The sequence below is a fragment of the Danaus plexippus genome, chromosome 6, assembly GCF_018135715.1.
Source record: "Danaus plexippus chromosome 6, MEX_DaPlex, whole genome shotgun sequence".
Taxonomy (NCBI): Eukaryota; Metazoa; Arthropoda; class Insecta; order Lepidoptera; family Nymphalidae; genus Danaus; species Danaus plexippus.
In genome coordinates, this window is record NC_083540.1 from 7986665 (window position 1) to 8008215 (window position 21551).

Here is a 21551-nt window from a genome sequence, read left to right on the forward strand (position 1 = left end):
CTTTATTAGCGATGTTGACTAATAGATGACGGCTATCACAGTTATTCACATCGGGAACTGTGTGGAATGAGAGGTACGAGTATGACACGTAACACGTATTCTATAAATGAAAATAATCCTTATACTAATAAAAATAAAAGCCATTTAAAAACGTTTATATTAATGTTGCTGTGACTTTCTAGCTCTTATGCTGTTAGAAATAAGGATGATATTATAAATATGGACTTAATCACATCCTCAAGCTACAATAGCCTGTTGCATTAGTAGCCTGGGAAAAATTGTGTAATTATTATAGGGCTTTATTAGTTTAATTGTTGTAGGTATAGTGATGTAAGCTCTGTCATGCTCATTGTAGGTAATATAAGCAACACACGCCAATATAAACAATACTTCGGTTTTTTTTTTATCACTATTGATCGATCATTGCCGGTAAATCGCGGTTTAAACGGTAAGCAATTTTATTTTTAATGTTGAATTTCAAAGATTTTTTTTTTTCATACATTTATTTAATACAACAAGGAACTTCTTTTAGAATGTTTTATTTGTAGAGTTAGTCGTGTTTTATATTTGAATTGCAGTTTAAATAAGACTGTGATTCATAAACAACAAATAGTCCACAATTCGATTTATTTTTACAAGACTCTGGTACGAATTCAAAACTAATCTGAAGGAACTGTGAATATCTAAGTAAGTCTTGAGTAAATACATAATTAAGAACATGTTTACAAAAAAGTAACCACATTTCTCAATATAAACTGTGAATAATCAAGTGATTTCTATCAAGATGGAGTCCAATCAGGAGGCGGGGGTTATTTATGTGCAACTGACTTTAAGAACCAAATGAGTCTTAATTCAGGGTTAATTTTTCTGATTGTAAAGTAAGTGGGCGGTGATAACATCGGATTATAGATTGTTGTTGATGTAGCTATTATTTATTTGTTTTGTATTAATTTTATTCTGTTGATACAACGAGTGATATTGATTTGTAGAATATATTAATTAAATTTAAAATATTTACTATTTAAAATTGTCATAAAACCTTCATTTATTTAACTCTATATAGGAAATTATTGTTCAATATTGTCATATATCTTAATGCTATTAAAATTACTGATGTGAAAGTTTTATCTCTATCGTGTGTATCCTTCTTAGTTACGCTAAAACGTCTCAAGTTAATTTGATTAAGGTTTTCACCTAGTTACTGTACAGTAACTTAAAGAAAACTTTTTATACCACTAAAACTTCAGCCTGGCTGAAAACCGATTAAAAACCAATTGAAAGAAATTATTTTACATATGAATAAAAAATAAATAGATCGGGAAAGCACATAGTTGATACTATTTATATACATAGAACTATGTAAACTCAAAGAGAGATGGAATAAAAAGGAAAATCGAAAGCATATTCCGCATTGTTAGTACACGATGGCCGGCTCCTTTATTACGTCAATCGAAATAGATGTTAAAAAAAACGAAGCCTTTGAAACGTCCGTGAGTTTAACATTCACTTCCACCGATAGTATTCAGATAAAAATATCTTACGATATAGAACTCGAGCGACACGCGCCGGCGACCTTGCACACAGCCTTCATATTAAATCAACTATTTTCACTAATACTCCATAATTTTTATCTGTACGTATTGTATGTAATTTATTAAAGTAAATGATTGATTATCTGACCTCAATTTTAAATTTAGCTAAAGTATAATTCTATTATTTTGTGATCAGCATTTTAGTTAGTTAGATATAATTTTAAAGATGTTTTAAATTATATGTAGCCAAACAGTTAATGTACGTTAATTATTTAAACTTAGTTTAATTATAAATATAGCTTTCATGAATGTTTCACAAGATTACCTAATAATTATTTTGATATTATATTAATTCATCATATTACTCAATGACGCTTCCTTGTTGATAGAGTGAATCTGTAGCCAATTGACTTAAGGCTTTAATACGTCTATTTACCGTTTATATTACATCACCTCCCCTGGGTTGTACGTTTGACCCAATAAATAACTATAACTTGGATATGTTATAAAAGTTAACGTTTGATGCATCAATTGTCTCATATCTTTTCGTCGTTACCTTTTTATTAAAAAATCTTAGTAGATAAGTAACAAAGAAACTATCCTTTAAAATTTCCTGGGCTGTAACACAATTATAAAATCCAATTTTCACCTGATTACCATGCTGTGTGAGTTTGCTTGTTGGAGTCGACACTTACATACCCGAATGCTTAATGCTTAACTCGCACACTGGAAGTGACATCAATAAAAAAATAGGTCAAGTAACTTTAAACTGAACAGTCGTAATACTTTTGCAGTAGAGTTTTGTTGGATAATAACATCGAGATACGAACGGATTTCTTAAATCAAGGAACAAATCTCCTTTAAGTTCTACATAAAATTTATACTCAGAACAGTGACATTTTTTAAAAGGCATCAGGACAATAAGCAAACTTATTGCATGCTTATTGCCTTTGGTAAGGAGAGGTGTCGTATAAACAACTAAGGTACTGAAATTTTTACCCATCACAGAGAGATAGAAATTTTTTGTAGTTACTTAAAAAGTTAAAAACTTTTCTTTAAAAACCGATGTCAGTAAAAAATTTTGATTTGTTAGTATTTTATTTTTATTTTTATAAACCTACTTTTTATATAAACCGCTAGTGATCACGTTTTACAACTGGAATTTAATGACGAAACGAAACACACCCGAAACAAAGATGCATCATTAATAAAAAATACTGAGCATATCCAATCGATAAGTTAAATACATTCATAGTAAAACAATCTATAAATCATTATGCAACTATGCACTATTATAAGATTTGTAAGCATACAAATCGATTACTTTCACCGTAACATCATGCTTCAACTTGTTATAAAACAGTCCCCAACTAATCGCTGTTCAGCGCATTTACTGCATGTTTTTATTTTATTTACTGTAAACTAAAACTATCACAATTCTCGTATCCATTTACTAGTGGTTTATTAATTATCTAATCGTTATGAAATTGTTTAAATATAACCTCAAAACTGATAACAGATAATAAAAACACAGCGAGCGATGGCTGAATAGACGATTTAATTAAACACGTTGCTTGTGTTAAATTGAAAAAAAGGTAAGTAAAAGTAATCAATTACACGTAAAGTGAATGAAATATTAAAATAGAATTATTTGTTTTTTATTATTGTAAGATACAGTTTGAATATAATCTTATATTTTTTACAACGAAAGCCGAATAAATATGTCAAAAATTTTAAGAAAAACTTAAATTAATTTGAAAAAAAAAATTGAACTTGATACCGGCTAATATGTAGTAACAGTGAACACATCACAAGCTATCCGTGTAACGCTTATCTCTTTAGTCGTCCCTCACGTTAGACGTCAGTTAAAATGATTTATAGATTCTGTTATCAAACGGTAATGACTTCTAAGATAATGCGTGTACAGTTTATATTTAACTGTTCCTGATAAGATATATCTAATTAAATTGTTCGTTAAAATTTGAACGTTCATTTGAACGCAACCGAGTTGTGAAAGTTTTAATACGGACACATCCAATTAATAAGGGAACAAAAAAAATTGTTTTTAATTATATTTGATATAAGTGGTCTATCCAAAAATTATGACACAGTTATAGATTATAAATGAAATGTAAATTGTTTGATTGTATTTTTTTAAATATTTTCAACTCTAATGACTCCTCTGATTATGATGTAATTTTTTAATTAGTATCATCGCTACCAAGGAGATTCTAATTAAAACAAAACTTTCATTACGTAATTGATATGGAACTATCACTTGAAGTTTTTATACCTTGGTTATATTGTGTTTACAGTCGGTGTAAGACAAATCTCATCCTGCGTTGAAAGTTAATTATATCAGCTACCAATAATTGGATAAATATGAAAGATACATCAGAAATAATCAGTAAATATCTATGAAACTCTGAAGCACAAAGAAGGCCAGTCCTATAATTTAAGTAAATACATTGAGATTATTCTATGCCGATCGCGAGGTTCCGCTCACCTTAGCCTTTCCATCTTTTGCGACCTAATGCTTTAATTATTGTCATACTTTTATGTTTTTGCATTACTGTGCTATATTATTCCTAAGTACAATATTTGTGACAATTTATCTAGTTTTTATGAAACAATTAATTTAAGGGTAAAATATTTATTTAATTTTTTCTTAACCTTAAAGATATTTAAACAATTTATTGATTAAATATAAAGACATACTTCTAATTTATTTCTTCTAAACACAGACTATTTTTAATCTTTAGTATTCCGATCATCTCTCAAAGAGTTTGCGTCATACTGGCAGTTGACTTTTGACTAATGATGTTAAAGAATTCTTTATACTTAATAAGACCTGCTTTATGAATGTTCAGACGAGATGCACTTGACACAACTCCAAAAAAATTATAATGAGACATTTAAATCAGACATATCATAATAAAAGCAGTCAAACCTTTCATGTATTTCATGAAGCAGATGTAACATACATTTGAGGAACATATAATTTAAAGATTAGTGAGATTACTGTACGCGCAATTAAAATGTTTTCAATATTTATAAAAATATTAATATCTAGAGAATATTGATTTCGTTAGTTTTCAAATGATTCCTTTGAAGTTGACAAATTAATTCCTCTAATTCATGTAGGGATGTGGGAAAAAAACTATATACACGGGTATATTTCAACGATGTAACTGTTCATAAACATTTTATAATATCATGTGATATATGTACTCATTTTAACGCAGGCGGCAAGTCTCGCAATAATGAAACCTTCCTGCCCTACTTTTTAGATACATATTTTTCTGTATATGGAGACAAAGATTTCGGAGATATAAAGAAATAACTGTAACACGAACACTATTAAGACCTTAACTTAACCGTTAATTTATCTCAAGGTTTATTGGCAGTCAAAATACTTAACCTGTAAATCCTGAATTGCAAGGCTAATGCAGTATTTTTATGCAAAAAACGAGATAAGATTTGGGAATTATTTAGCAAGCGCTTTAGGGTAGCTTTGGACTTTTGAAACGGTTGTATGTAAATATTCGCGATGAAGACATTGTTTTAATTAATATCAGTTAATAGATCATGTAGCTGTTACTATCATTGATGAAATTAAATGCTCAAAAGTTGTTTAAGTAAACACCCAGGAGTTTGTTTTGATTTCATAAGTGTCTGAGTTGGCACTTACGATTTCGTTAGCTCGTTAAAATTTTGTGCAATAATATTACAACTTTGAAAACATACTGTTTCGTAATAACATATGATATTCCTTAATGAAGCAAAAGTCACAACCAATATTCCGAAGCTAAAGTTTTATGTCTTGCAACTCAGAAATAGAAGAGTCAATAGCATCACACAAAGCCGAGTCAAAAGTAGTTAAACATACGATATGCAATCCACCGTAAGTTATGCAAGGATTTTTTTTTTTATTTCATTGACAAAAGAAATGAAAAAAAATTCTTGAACGACAAAAATTTCCCCGCGATGCTCTGTTTTCCAGCCCGGTTGAATAACTCACGGTAATGTAGTTACTTAACAACGATACTTACAGTTTGGCCGTTTGATAGAAACCATCATAATTAATGTAAAAATGGAATTAAGTGCTAATATTATAGTCTCAAGGTTGTGAAGTCAACTTAAAATTTTAAACAATTTATTTATCTTAAAATATAACGTATACCCAAATGGACAATACTTGCAGAATTAATAGAGATAAATAATATCTAATTATAACTTATATTAAAAAAAACGATTTAAATATGTAACAAGAAATAAATTATTTATCATTTACACTTATATACAGTAAACATCAAGTCGGGGCAGATTTAATGATAGGTATATTTAAAATTAAGAAGGAGATTAATTAATAGTTCCTTATTTTATTTACATACATAAACTTATATCGGGGACACAGCGACAATAACTTATAAATTACTTACCGACGGAATCTCAACTGCAAATTACTTCTGTCCCAGAAACTAAGTATGAGAAAGTTCCATAACATTCTAGATGGTACTATGGAGTAGGATTAATAGTAATATTTGATATTCATTTCTCTACAGAGCTTAGGATTTAGAAGTTGGGTTTTTTTATGAGAATGTGTAAGTCGTTTTAAATGGATTTACATATATGATAAATGTGAATTTTATTTTGATAAAATTACTCACTTATTAATAGACTGTGACACTTCAAATACTTGTCTCAATAATTGATCGCTAGGAAACCTGTTGTTTCATTTTCATTTTGTTAATATCAATACCACATTTGTTCCAACATTTATTTTAAAACAATGACATTGTTGTTTTGTTTCAAAATGTAATTCCATATATGTACATAAACAGACAATACTATAATATGAAAAATTTTGCATACAGACTGCAGGAAATCTTAACTCACGCGGTGGAATGCAGTACGACATCACTTAACATAGAAATTTGATCGCCATGGACGAGTCACAGTGCATTTTAAGCAGATCTTAAATCATTCTATCACATTGATGAATGAAAACCAATACATCTATACTTTAGTTAAAATATATTCCAGTGATATAGGAAAGAATTATTACGTTTAACCTAGAACTAATTTTAGTTATTTTTTTCATATCTGCATATATTTACCTACAAAATAAACTAAAGAAAAAAATTATGAATTCTTATCATCTCATCGAAAGATTACTTATTAAGGAATAATTAAGAAGGGATGAAATAAATTTTAATATTTGAAAAAAGAGATCAAGAAGGCAGACTTAATTCATAATTACTTTAGAACATAATATACTATTATAAAAGAGACGAAACCTCTTAGCATTCAATGGATTCACCGTGCGGGTGCCGGGTCCATTGCGTTGCAGGGAGTGGAGCTTCAACAGTGCCTGGGACTTGCGACCCAGGTGTAGGTTTAAGGGGCCCCTAACTAACGCGCGTTAAACGCTCACCTCCACTATCCAAGCTCCTCTCCCTACCTAACCATATTTGAAAAGAACCTACTAGGGCTGCCTTCGAAGTACGTTCCAAGAACGAATTGATGTGAGTTCTGGACAGGCCCAAGTCTTTTAGCAGGTTGTAGAGAGATTTAGCCGTTATACCTCTCGCTCCCACTTCTACCGCGTATAAATCCACGACGAACCTATTTCGAGTGAGTTCGTTTGTGAGCTCGTAATATTTGTTGACCTTGATGGTATGGTCTTTGGGGATGTTGGTTTCCCAAGGAACCGTAAGCTCTATCATCACAACGCGCTTTAAGATTCGCGAATACATAAATATGTCTGGTCTGGAGGCCGACGCACAAATATCCTCGGGGATTTTGTATTGTTTTTCATACGTATCCATCATTATAGTCCAATCCGTAGCCGCTTTAAGGATGGAGTAAGGCTTAACATTTGTTTTTATAGCCCTAGTGCCCTCTCTCACAAAACCTACTGATCGCTCGTTTGTGGTTATTTTCTTTTGCGCTCTGGCTACCGAAAGACTAACCGCTTCACGTATGATTTCTAGAACCCTATCGTGACGACGCGAGTATTGACCGCTATCGAGGAGTACCTTACATCCCACTAACAAGTGCCTAGCAGTTCCAACTGCCTTCCCACAGATATAGCAAGTCTTTTCGGTACCTTTACCCCATCTCACTAAATTACTTTGATCTGGGAGAGTCATCTGGAACGCATTGAGATAGAATTTTAGCAATGCTGGCGACCAATCATGGATTAAGGTGCGCCATTTTAGTGCTAATGGGATGCAAAAATCTCCTATGTCTAACCACTCGTTCTGCATTTCTAAACTTATTGCATGGATCTTATATCTATCATTCTCGTCTTGCCGAATAAAAGACTTCAATATATCCGTATCTTGGACCTTCCTACTTGACCCTAACCCTACTCTGTTACTTTGCGCTCCTATCATAAACTGCTTGTGGAATTGAAGCCTTGACTCTAGCTCTGGGGCATCTTTGTCTTTTGGGAGCGATGTAACGACGTCATCCTGGGATTTCCCCAGGATGTATCTCTTGGAAACTCTCAGGTGTTTATAGAGCTCCGATGGCCTTTTTAGACTCATCCCAAAACTATTGCGATCCCTAAATAAAGCCGATGAATCAGCCGTTAGCGCGAGCCCGAGCCACAACTTCAACATCTTTATGACGCCTGCATCTAACTTTGACAGAAGGGTTTTACTGAAATCATAAACGAGGAAAGGCCAATTTAAACGTGAAGTTAGGTACATATTGCACGTATATATGAAAATACAGAAGTATATTGTATATTTAGAGCAATTTAAAAATAAATAAATATAAGTTCAAATAACTTCCATATAGCAGTTTTTTATGAAAAATATCAAACCAAATATTCAACAGTATGTTTTGTGAATGGGTTAATAAATAAATCAGAGTCACAGTGATCTAGAAACATACTATATGCAATCTAGTTTATATATACTTAACTAAAAAATGTATCCATATCTTTAAAGATAGTAAAAAACACATATTGTCTTAAACCTCATTCATTGCAGTATGGGATGAGAAAATGTCATTTTCTTCTACGAAGTCACTTTCAGTTGAAACACGAACATACTTATCGCAACAAGAGATGCTGAATGTGTATCAATATTCTATACTAATTAACTTTTACTACTAAATATTTTATAGAGAATATCGATTTTAAAGAATTATATAACTTTATAACTTATAATAAATTTAGTACACAAAAAGAACAGTTATGATTTTTGACACTGTCCAAATAGTATAATTAATAAACAAACAAAAAAGTCATAAAATTGTTTGACTGCATAATTCATAAATGGCACCAATAGTATAAGGACACTGTAGGCGGTAAGGTCGTCTGGTTACCTGTGCTTTACAACGAGTTTACCAAAATGTCATGCAGTCGTAAACATTCGCACCGTCCCGTGCCACTTGGCAACATGCCTCCAGTTTTAGATGGGTTTTTGCAATTAATTAGTTATAGATAAAAAGAAAATATTCGTTTTCGAGTCTTTGTCACTTTTATAGATTTTTTTTTTACACTAATTGAGTGGTTTTATATATTGTTGCGTCCAGTTTAGACCTTTATTAATATAATATGCATCTGACTTTGTAGTTATCCCAATCAAATGGCTATGCATGTTCAGGTCTTTTTTAACAGATATAGCCTTATCACATTACTTTCAGGAAATCGATTTCATATTTAGGCGTGATACTTTTCTTTTACATCAATATTTTCGCGTACTGCGTTAACTTCAAATTCCATTGTCATATCGAATATATCTCAACTCCTTGCCATTTTAATTATAATATATTAATAAATTAAATATTTAGTAAAAATCACCTTGTTTATATTCTAATATAAATTTTAATTATCGGACACTCAGCATACACGAGACAACGTCGTGATAATACATTATATATGCCTATTATATATGAATTTTATTCATGTTAGATAATATCGTCCTCAAACAACATACAACGAAAACAAGTTATTTTTAAGTTATACAACAAAGTTAAGAATTATAATTTAAATCGTAACTAAATAATGAAAAATAAAACGTATAATATACATACGAGATATACAAATAATAAAAAAACTTACAGTGTAAGATTGAGATTGAGATTGAGACGGATTATTTAATAAGAAACAAAACATCCGAATTTAAAACTCATCTCCACTAGATGAAATATAAAATAGTACTATACTATAATAATTTTAACTATACTTTTGATCTGAATCAATTAATATTTTCCAAGTTTCTTAAAACATTTTTTAACAGTTATTGATTAATTATATATTCTTAATTTAAAAAAATCCAGTGATGAAGATCCGGCTCATTTGCTTTAGTTGGCGATACCTCATTGAATATTAAGTGGATATTATCATATATCACACAGATCAGTTTTTAAAGAATCATTTAAGTGCGGGGTCAAGGATGGTTGGCGATTTTGGTTAAATATTAAGTTCTACTTCAGAGTAAATTATGTGCCTTGCTTTTGGTCCTACGGATGTACAATGTAAGGTTGGATTTTCCATAAAGCATACCACTGAAATTCCAGAAAAAGAACTGGAATAAAAAAGACCAAAAAAAAATTTTTTTAATTATATTTATATATTACAAAAGTATACAGAAAATTTTCCAACAATGTAATGATATCAGTGAAAAAGTTACGGTACGATTTGACTCAACTGTCAATTGTCACTCCGTAATAAGCTCCGTTATGTTTCAAACAATATAATGACTTGAACAACTATGAATTATTCAGTTAGTTTTTTTGTAATTCATTACTTCATTGTACACATATTTATTGTTTGATACAACATGTTAATAGTGATTGATTTTTTGCTATGATATTTGATCAATACAATTTCCTTGTTATTTATAATTGAACATACATATTGTTTTTATCCAAATCGTCTCTTTCATCGATTTAGTTTTACGCTATTGACTTCTCTATGTTTTATACATGAAAGATCAATTTTCCTTGTATAATATTAATAGTCATGTTCAAACGTAAGTCGTAATTTGTAGCCACTTTGTGACCTTATCAGAATAAACGTGTTTCATCAAATAGACGCCACCTCCTAAACAGACTCCTTCGTTATCTTAATGTTTAGACTCATCGCAAGAAACGTGTAATAATTTTCAAATCAATATATTATATCATTGCTTTAATATAAGAATGGATAAATATCATTTTTAAACGCAATTTATTCATAAAATTCCGATTCTATTATAAACTAACAACTATTAAGAATTATTTATTATATTTCGTACAGAAAACTTAAAATAAAGCAGACGGAATTTTTTATAGTATTTATGTATAAACTTCTAGAAACTTCCACACAGAGATTCCTAATATATATATATATATATGTAAATATATATATTTGTTTAGTTTTTTTGATACATCTATGTGTATAAACAGATATTCGTATTTAATTTTTATATACGATTTGATTTAACATTAACAAAGTCATCTTAAAATTGTAACAATTGTCTATGATCGAGACATCATGTTTGAGTCAAAGAGTAAAATCAATAAATCAATATCATTTACCATTGTCATGTGATCACCATTGTAATGTTTTTGCTTCTGGATGGAAAGTAAATATATACACAAGCTTTCACCGGCTGTACCTTATTGAATACTTCGAGTCAATACATTTTCTTTTAAATTATGATGTTAAGAAAATAAAAAAGGGCCAAAATATATGTCAAAGTGATCGTTTAAAATCCTTTTTTGTCAATATATAATCACGTATAAACTACTGCTTATTTGATTCGGAGGCCACAATCTACTTTCGTTCTGAGTGATATCCAACGCCCGTGTTTCGCAACAGAATGCCTTGCGCCATTTATATATCTTATAAATTATGTATATTATATATTATATATCACAGTTCAAAGCAAAAGCTAGAAAATATATTTTATTCATTTTATAACATGGAATTGTATAGTAGACCAAGTAAATCGAATATGATTAAAACAAGATATTTAAGTAAATGCATGTAGCGTTTATTTAAGATAATTTGGCGAATCGTCTGAAAGTGCCGGATATTGTTACTGAATAACCCGAACGAATTTGAACTCTATCGGCGTAAATTAAGGTCCAATTTACAAAGCTCTAGCAGTAACGTTTCACGAATCGGAAAATATATAATGGTTCTCTTGTAAAATATGCCCATTAAATCATGCGCTTCCGATGGCCTTAAAACTCGGAAATGTGAGTAAAACAATACGTGAATACGTGCTCATATGTGAATTATATATAAAAAATAAATTTAATTAATTTGTGTAACAGATTATTGTGGAAAGATAGGTGATATAAAAGTGATGTGATATAAAAGTGGTTTAGTTTTATACAATTTATTAGCCATGGACTCTATAGACTGTAGACTATTATTTAAATGAAAACTATAGATCTCATTATGTAGACTATTATGCTACAAGTAATAAAAAAAACTGGCTTAAAATATGTACATTATTTAAATTAAAGACACTTAGCTAATAAGTATTTTGGCAGACGTTTTTAATTTACTAACTTATAATAATAGCTCGATTTACCTAACTAGAAAAATATTCACACCAGCAAAGTCGAGGGCAGATGATAGTATCTTGTGATCCAACTATTGGCAGTACCATTATTACCAAACAACCTGACAACATGTTATTGTCAACTGTGACAATACCAACGTTATTTGGTTAAACGGGCCATTAGCTTTCCTTTGTCAAATATTGAATTGTATCGAATTATTTTGATGTACGATTCTAGACTCTATACTATTGTGATAAGGCTGCTGCGTGGTTTATTTTATGTTAATTTCTATTCTATAAATACGCGTGATGAAATTCTATTGATGGGCGGGAGCGTGAGACTTTCGATCGAATCGTTTACAGCATACAATATTTTTGTAGTGTTTCGGGTCTGTCTGTCACAATACAGATGACATATACATACTTAGTTCGAAACATATCAAGCAGAAATTATTATTAATTACTCCAAGAAAGGGCTGATATTTATCCTTTAAAATTAAACAACAATTAAAATATTGAAATATCTCAACTGTTATTAGATTGAAAAATAAAAATAAATTAATATCTGAAAATTTACAAGCAAAGTCTTGCTAACCTCTTAATATTCCTTAACAATAAAGCTGAATTATGTAATAGAATTATAACTTACGATTTGTGCAAACTTTAAAGAAATAAATAGAAAAAAATATATATTTTTCGACCTTCATTAAATTATATCAAAGCTAGTTGATTGTTAATCGTATAATTTGATTGATTATGATGTAACAAATGTTAATTACGAGTATAAACAAATAAATATATGGTATATTAATTAACTTAAATACACCTATGTATATATATTTGTGTATTTCTTTATAATAAGTCATTTTAAAATCAATTCTCTTTACAGGTCTCTAGGTCATAAGGACTAAAGAGTTGGTGTCTTTGACCACTTCAAACTTAAAGAGGCAAATATTCATGACCGAAAAGAAATATTAAATAAAGAGCTGGCTTTGAAGCCTGCAAATATTTGTATAACGAATAACTTTTTTTTAGAATCAGAAAGAAAAAATTAGAAAAGCAGTAACATTGGAGAAACTGAGATTACTCAGCAATGATGCTGGAACGAATTCCGAACCCATTCTTTAGTACGTAAAAATTAAGGCCAGTAAATGACCTTTTGACATGAATATCTAATTATTGTTTGCGACATTAAAGATTAATATTCTTAACACAAACTTTAATAACATAATTTAATACAAATATATAAATAAATTAAAAAAAATAATTCTTTAAAATTAAAGACAAGTTCACCTCGCCAGCCTCTAATACTAAATTCTCCAGTGTGTCGTAGTATGAAATTTCGCAAGACGTAATTCTTGACATTTTTGTCAAGTAAGTTTCACAATGCATTTGTTAAATATTTTTTAACTAATAGCTTCTATTAAATAGCTCGTTAAAGATTATTCGCTATAATTTAAAATCAGGTCAATAATGCCTTAAGTTTAATTACGATTTTAATAGTTCTGAAAAAATACAAAAGAAATTTTAGTCATATTTATTAAATATCTCATTAAAAATAATAATATATTAATAATAATCGTAATTTTTTTGTACTATAAATCAGCTCTATATGATACATTGTAATTAAATATGTATGTACTTGAATTAATAAATGTTTACTTTCAAGTCGTGTACGATCTTTATTTATTATAAAGTTATTCAAAATGAAAGGAAGTCTATGTGTTCTAGAAAAAAATGTCCTTTAAATACAAATACATTACAAAATCAAATTCTCAACAATCAGTCCATATGCGCTCATTGTAAAGACTTCAACGCGTACGTGACGACGTTGATATCTTTACTAGCGAACGTTGCTGTTACTTTATATGCAAAACAATTATATTATTACTACGGAATAAATATTAGCATATAGTTTGGTGAATTGTTTAATTCTAGTTCCGCATCAATCAACCTTTTTCAATTTACACGCATATATAATTATAGTTAATATTAAATATAAAACTATCACTTACAACGTTTCCGCACGAATTATATATTATATATAGAAAATAAAGTAGAAACTCACCTCTTGCAAAAACTCAGATGAAAGCTATTAGCAAGCTGTATCCACTATGCTGGCACAAAACACTTAACACACATATGACACGAGTTCTATTTTCAAATGTGTTCTATTTTTGAAATGTATTCGGGACGCGCGTCAGTGATGCGCGCGCGGTGGCGGCGAGCGGGCGCACGGAGCGACTGGCGGCGAGAGACTGCGCTCCCACCACGCCCGAAATACTAATCACCTTGCTATCGACTACGGAGACTCAAGCCTTGAGATTCGGCGATTTTCAATTCCATATTGACATTTCATTACAATAAATTTAATTTCAGTGTTAATGAATACTTACTGTTGATTGCAACTAATAATAATAAATTCTAATGAGGGCGCAAATAACAATAACAGTAGACAACGGATTCAACATGACCTTTGTAAAGTATTTCCACCACTCGTAATATATGGTTACTCACCGTAATTCCACTTCAACGATCATAAAAACTAACGTACGATGCAATAATAATTTTAATAAAATCGATTTCATAATCGATATCAAATCGATTTCGATTATCTAGTTTTAATGGTTTATTTCTTATGACTTGTGCCCAGGTTATTCACGGATCTATATGACCGTTGTCATTTCTCTTAAATTATTTTAAGGTCACGAAAACGACCTACCTATTATGACGTGACGTCAAAATGGACACCTCATATAGGTCAAAGTCAAAACACGGGGTGCTTCCGCAAAATTTGGGTGACATTAACAAAAATCCATTAATTTATATATGTATATATAAAACTTATGAAATTGTCTGGCAATTATTTATATACACTATATATATTATAATAATATATTTAATAAATATTTACGTTGTCTATAAATGAAAACTGAAACAAAATTTTTCACTATAACCTTAAAAAATTATCTAATTGTTTGGACACCATAACTGTTATAAAATAATTATAGTTACCGATAATCATTAGGCTTGCTATGAATATTCGGTTACTATATGATATTCGGCCTATTCGGCTGTTTTTATTTTATTCGGCCGAATACCGAATACTTAAGTAATATATTTTTTATAGGGAGATAACCAGTAAAGTAAAAACAATGATCCATTACGTATATATTTATGATTTCATTTCTCTTATAATCATTTAAGTAGTCATTGCTACATAGCACCGATACATAATCATCTGTACAAGAACGTTAAGAATTCTAAGTATTTGAACTATTTTCTTAGTCAAATTTAGAAGAGGAAGGTTATAGTACAGACAGACAGACAGTACAACATTTTTCAGTTTTAGGAAGTAATATACTTCTATTAGAAGCTTTTTAGGGTGAATACATTAGAACAAACAAGCGCAGTACCATCACGTTTGTGCAAGGTTTAGCGCTAAAGTCCGGCCGACTTCTTTTGCTTAATATTCGACTATTCGGTCAGGGGCTCGGTATTCGGTATACTGATGAATATATTAGCCCTATATAGCAGCCCTAGTAGGTTCTTTTTAAATTTGGTTAGGTAGAAGAGTGGACGGTGGAGGTGAACGTTTAACGCGCGTTAGGTAGGGGCCCCTTAAACCTACACCTGGGTCGCAAGTCCCAGGCACTGTTGAAGCTCCTCTTCCTGCAACGCGATGGACCCGGCACCTGCACGGTGAATCCATTGAATGCTCAAAGGTTTCGTCTCTGTCTTTTGCAAGCCTAATAATTCTGATATTATGATTATACTACGGCAAAAGTAGTACATATACATATATAGTAATAGTATACATATATATATAATTTGTGAGATTTCTATATGAAAATATAATGAAGTACATATAGTTGAAATTCAATTTTGTTTTAACACTATTTATAAATAAGAGATCAGAATTATAAAGTGAGCTATCAACAACCTACATTTTTATTACTCGAATAATTTACGTAGTTCTCTTTTAATTTCTCATATAATAGAAACAAGACCCCAAGCATAAGTCTGCATCGTGAAACTAAGTACATTCACCTATGTTTTACTCACAAACTTTACGTTGACATTATAATATACGGAAATGTATGAGTCTATAACTAGAAAAACTGTGTATATTCATTTCACTACACAATCTTGTCGTAAAAAAACCCTCTACAAATAAAGACGATACTTTTTATTAAAGACGAAACGTATAAATATAATACCTATATATTAAGTATAAGTCGTCTTTTTTGTCGATCAATGACATACCGATTAAAATTAATTGACACATATCTTTGTCAAACAAGACTTCATTCCTTCATTACCTTTTAAATGGTTAGCCAAAATTCGTACTTTTAAGTATGAATTAACATTTGAACTGATACAAAGAACGCAATCCTTAACTTCCTTTTCTTAATACTCAAAACTTAGAGAATAGGTCGTGAATCATACAGAATTTTCATCCCACGTCTATGTACCAATGTTTAGATGTGTTTAAATTATAATATACTACAAGGTAGGATGCGACAGTGACGTATAAGGCCGTCTGCAAATAAAAAATACTTTTCCTAAAAAGTATTTGAGACACAAATATCTACAAGGTAATTATATAATATGGAGGTATTACTTCTAAATATATATATAATAACAAAAAAAAACCTAATTTTATCTTGATTTTTCATACTATCATAAACTTAATCGAAACATTGCATACTACCAAATATAAACAAAAGCCTTAAATTTGAAAATCTATGACGTCATAAAGATATTTTCACTTGGAGCTGAATCAGTTATCAGGATGAAGGCGGCCTTATTCCGTATCATCGTTTAACATTTGGCATTGGCCTAGATGTAGTTGATTCGATATTCAGTTACGACACACAGGTGACGAGTTAGCGCACGCGGTGTTACAGAGGCATAATTTTTAATTCAAACTCACTTATGTCCTTCCGAATACATGGCAATAATAAGATGAATATTGGCAAGTAATTAAAACAATTGTCTTATCGATATTTAATCAGTAATCCGTAATTTAGAGCGATACGTAATATTATCAAACATTTTTGCCGATATTCTTAAGTTAATACTGCTTTTATATTAAAATTATAGTTCTTACTGATGTTGCGGAAAAATTCTGATATGTACCTAACTGTTGCATCGTAATTTTCCTCCTTAAGTCTTTTTTTATATGACAGACGTCTAAAATATGTGACATGTTTCATGGAACATTTATTCATCGTTTTTATATTGAGTGCTAGAAGACCGTATTTGTATATCTATCAATGTTAATTAAAACAGAGAGAAGATGAGTTAATTATAAATGTAATATAACTCATCACACTTTTCGTACTGCCCATGATAATCTCAAGCCTTCAATGCCAATATTTACGTGGTACAAACAATATAGATTACAAAACTGTAATAGAAATCTCATGATATTAAGAAAGAAATAAGAATTATTATTAAATGCTGAAAGATATGAAACCTTTTTCCCTTGGGTGTTTTCCTCTTCTTCAACTCCTTCACAGAACCTTAATTTTTTTTTAACCCCTTAAGACTTTTTTTAAAAAAGCCTATAAAATAAATCCATTATATTCAGACATAGTTTCGTCTGGATAAAATTTCTGTTACTCTGATGTAGAAAATATATTTAATCTGTATAAAAAATGCATATATTAATAATAACTTATTAGAATTTACATATGAGTGCGAACTAAAAGTTGCTCGCCTTCAAAGTTCATTCCTATCTTTAATAGAGTCAGATCAACGTTAGACATGTTTAGCTTACGTCTTATTGGCTGTATGTATATATACTCTCAAAAAACATATAACAACTTTTTACTGGCGCTATGTATAATGTGTCAAACGTCCCGTGCTTAATTTAATGGTCGGATTTTTGAAGTCGTCTGACATTAAGCGATGTTTTTATTATATTCTGTGTACAGTGCACACATTGTATAAAATTCGGCGTCCGAACCAGTCTAGAAAATGCTGTCGTAGACAAAAAATATTTATTTTTTTAATAAAATAATATGGGTTTTATAAAACAGAAAAACTTTTGTATAAAATTAAAAGGTGCAAACGAATCAACAATATCGATTGTAATTTGAAATATATTTCAAAGCGATTTTATGTTGATATGCGATTAATAATTTGAATTCATATTTATGGATTTAGCTATGGGTACAACTATCAAATTATTATCCAAGCTAGTAAATCGTAAGCATGGAAGACAACGTAGTCAAAAATATTGTTATAGGAAGTTTGCTCTTAAACTGATTTTGAAACAATTTTATAGACGAATGAGTATTACATTCGAAAAAACTAATAAAATACATAGTGTTGAAAGTATCGAATTGCAAATTTTGCCTCTTGAATAGGTGGACATTATTTTTTAGACTAAATAAAAAAAAAATAAAGTAAGTCAATGTGTGATCTCATATAATACTAAACTCTCCTAACCGTTCTCGACTCTTAATAACCAACCTGGCTCCAGCAACTCAATGGATTAAAAAAAATGGTTAAAAATGTAGAATAATTATTTTATTTTCTAAGTAATTTAACTTATAATATCTACCTCCAATTCTATACCATAGCGAGGGAAAATATAATTCTAAATTTAAATTCGTAAATCTATGAAGTGATATGATATATTTCCAGCAAATTTTACGTTCGTTTGTCCAAATCACATTATCTTGACGTTTATCAATCGATCTTAGTTAGTAAATGAGTCTTAGTTTAATAAAATAACCACAATGCATGAGTGTTAGGTACTTTACTGATACTTAATAAAGATCTTCAACACTTGAGTCTCAAAACTATTTGTCTATTTAAAAAAAAGATTTCAAATATTCATTTCCTATATGTGTTAATTTAAAAAAAAACAAGGTTTTTACATCAGGATATTTGGGTTACGGGAAAACCCGTCGATATGACAGTGTAAGCGTAAAGCGATCGGATTCATTAAGATAACTATTCGGTTCTTCTCAAACCCCATGACTCAGATACCACTCATAATTCAGTCCGTTGACCTTAAACCTAACAATTTAAGGTCGAATACTAACAGTCATCGTAATCGACAGATTTTGGAACCAAAATATCGATCTTAATGTGTCTTGTATTAAACAGCTGTGATATAAGTGAATTTTTGATAAATTTTAATTAAATACAACGAAAGAATCCACGAGATAATAGAGTATCATAAATAATTATTTTACGCCAAAAGTGTACGCGTAGTACAATTTGCTCTTAATAGTTTTGATCTTATTTATTTTTTAATTTCCTAGAATAGGCTGAGACAGGGGAGAAATACTTTTTAATAATGTCATATGTCATTACAATGTAGTTATGTGACTATTAAAATAACATTAACTGTAATTTATTGTTCTTATCATATATTTAATTCTTATTTCGATTGTTTTGTTTGTTTCGTCATGAATTCCCTTGTAATATACCGATAAAATTTAATCCATACAAATATTGTTAGTTTAGTAATAAATAAAATTTTAATTCAACTGAACGTAGTTACTATTATGTGTGAATAGTCTGAAGTGATATTGAATATTAAAAGATATGAAAAAATTTGATAATGCTAATGAAATTCCATTCCTTCAAAACGAAATAAAATATATGACACTATAATGCATTATGATTTACAATAAAATATGTGTCATTTCTTATCATCTACATAAAAATCTCTACATAAGATCCATCTATTATAAGACAGATTTACATTAGATCACAAATTTACTGTTTTCATTTTAAGCATTAAGCAATCGAAGCGACCAGGAAGTATTCATTTTTATTATACAATAATTATTATAATCCAAAAATTATGACATCAAAAATGTTTTGTAAGAGTTCCTGAGATATTCCTACATTTGAAACAAATTCGTACAGAGTGTTACCGCGGACCTCACAGCGGGGAAAACTAATTCATTCTCACCGATGACTTCATACATGACACTATATTTATGAACATCGGAAAAGAGGTTTTATATATTAATTAAATGTTACAGAGTCGGATGAATATTTTGGCACTTTTAACGATTATTTAAAAAAAAGCATTCGACTTATATTTCAAAACAAAAATATTTATTTATGATAGATATACCAATTATATAGATTATAGATACATAATTATACATATGTTTTAAAACGTATAAGTTATTTCATACACATTTCTACTGATTTACAAACGTATATAAATTTTTTACAGATTTATAGGAATTTAGTGTATATTTTTTTACTTCATCAATATATGTATAATATTTTTATTTTAATACAAATTGGGATTTTAAGTAAGAGCTTAATCGTGGCTTACACTTACAAAACTATCCCTGAGTGGCCGTCAGGGGTCAATGACCATTTCTTAGATAATGTTTTCCTCCAAGTGACATCATTGTGTCCTACAAAGGACGTGAGATGGCGTAGATTACTTTTGAGATAATATAATAGTATAAAACAAAACTACATAAAGTAATATTAATTTAATATTATTACTTGAAAACAGTGGTAGCATGAAGATGTATGGGACAAATATATAATGATATTTTTATTTAAATAACATACAGACAGATACAATAAATAAACAAAACACGTCCCAGCCATTGATACATTTCAAATTGATATGCAAACATTTTAATTGCGTTTAGGTCAAAGCACGCACATAAAGTTAAATACATTCAAATATCGGCAATTTATTAAATCCGCTGACTGCGGCCGTTGATGTATTACAACGGTTCGGAATATTAAAAAACCTATTACTTTAGTTGTGTCCATACCGAATACGATTACTCGAATTATTCATCGATTTGTTATCGAATTATATCCAGCCTCGGCCGCTCGGTATCGATATTTCGTAATTAAAATCTCGACTGGCTGATAACAATGATTTACAAGTACGTTTTTATAATTGCTGTCCTTTATTCTGAATTGTTATATCGTAACAATTTTAATATATAGAAAATATATCAATTAATCCGGAAAAATTGCTCAATTTCACATAATATGTCGATTACATCTCTGAATATTCTATTCAAGTTAGTAGTAATGTAAATAAATCAAGTAATAATGAAAATAAATCAAAAGATTAGATAGCAAATAAATCTTTAATACTTCCGGGGACTGTTTATTTAAAATTCATATTTAATTCTCAGACTTCAGGTCGTAACTAAAAATTTGTCAGTTTTTTTTTTGTACCAGAAAGTAGGATATGTACTTGGAAATGTATATGTACCTATGTGCACCCTGCACTCTATAATAACCTTCCTTGTACACTCAAAGGGTTTGATGTAAGACACAATGTATGTAAATTACAAAAAATGTTTCTTTAAGGCGGAATGCATTAATCCTTAGTCTTAAACAAGTTTATCCTTAAACTGAAACATTTCTTTAATGAAGTTGTCTTTATTTTAAATGATTGTGTGAAAATATAAAGACGATAGTTTTGTCATGGAAACGTGAATCGATGAAAAGCATCTTTTGTAGTTAGTAAAGAAATATA

General features: G+C 29.8%; 1 protein-coding gene across 2 annotated transcripts in view; it reads right to left on the reverse strand.

Moving 5' to 3' along the window:
• Positions 1 to 21551, reverse strand: part of LOC116779101 (uncharacterized) — a 90567-nt gene that overhangs the window by 49358 nt on the left and 19658 nt on the right. The window contains exon 1 of one of the 2 annotated variants that reach the window (XM_032673270.2): positions 14118 to 14296. The exons of the other annotated variant lie outside the window; for it this stretch is intronic. The gene's annotated coding sequence lies outside the window, so the exon portion shown is untranslated. Of the gene's footprint in view, positions 1 to 14117; positions 14297 to 21551 lie in introns of those variants that run through there. 2 annotated transcript variants of the gene reach the window in all.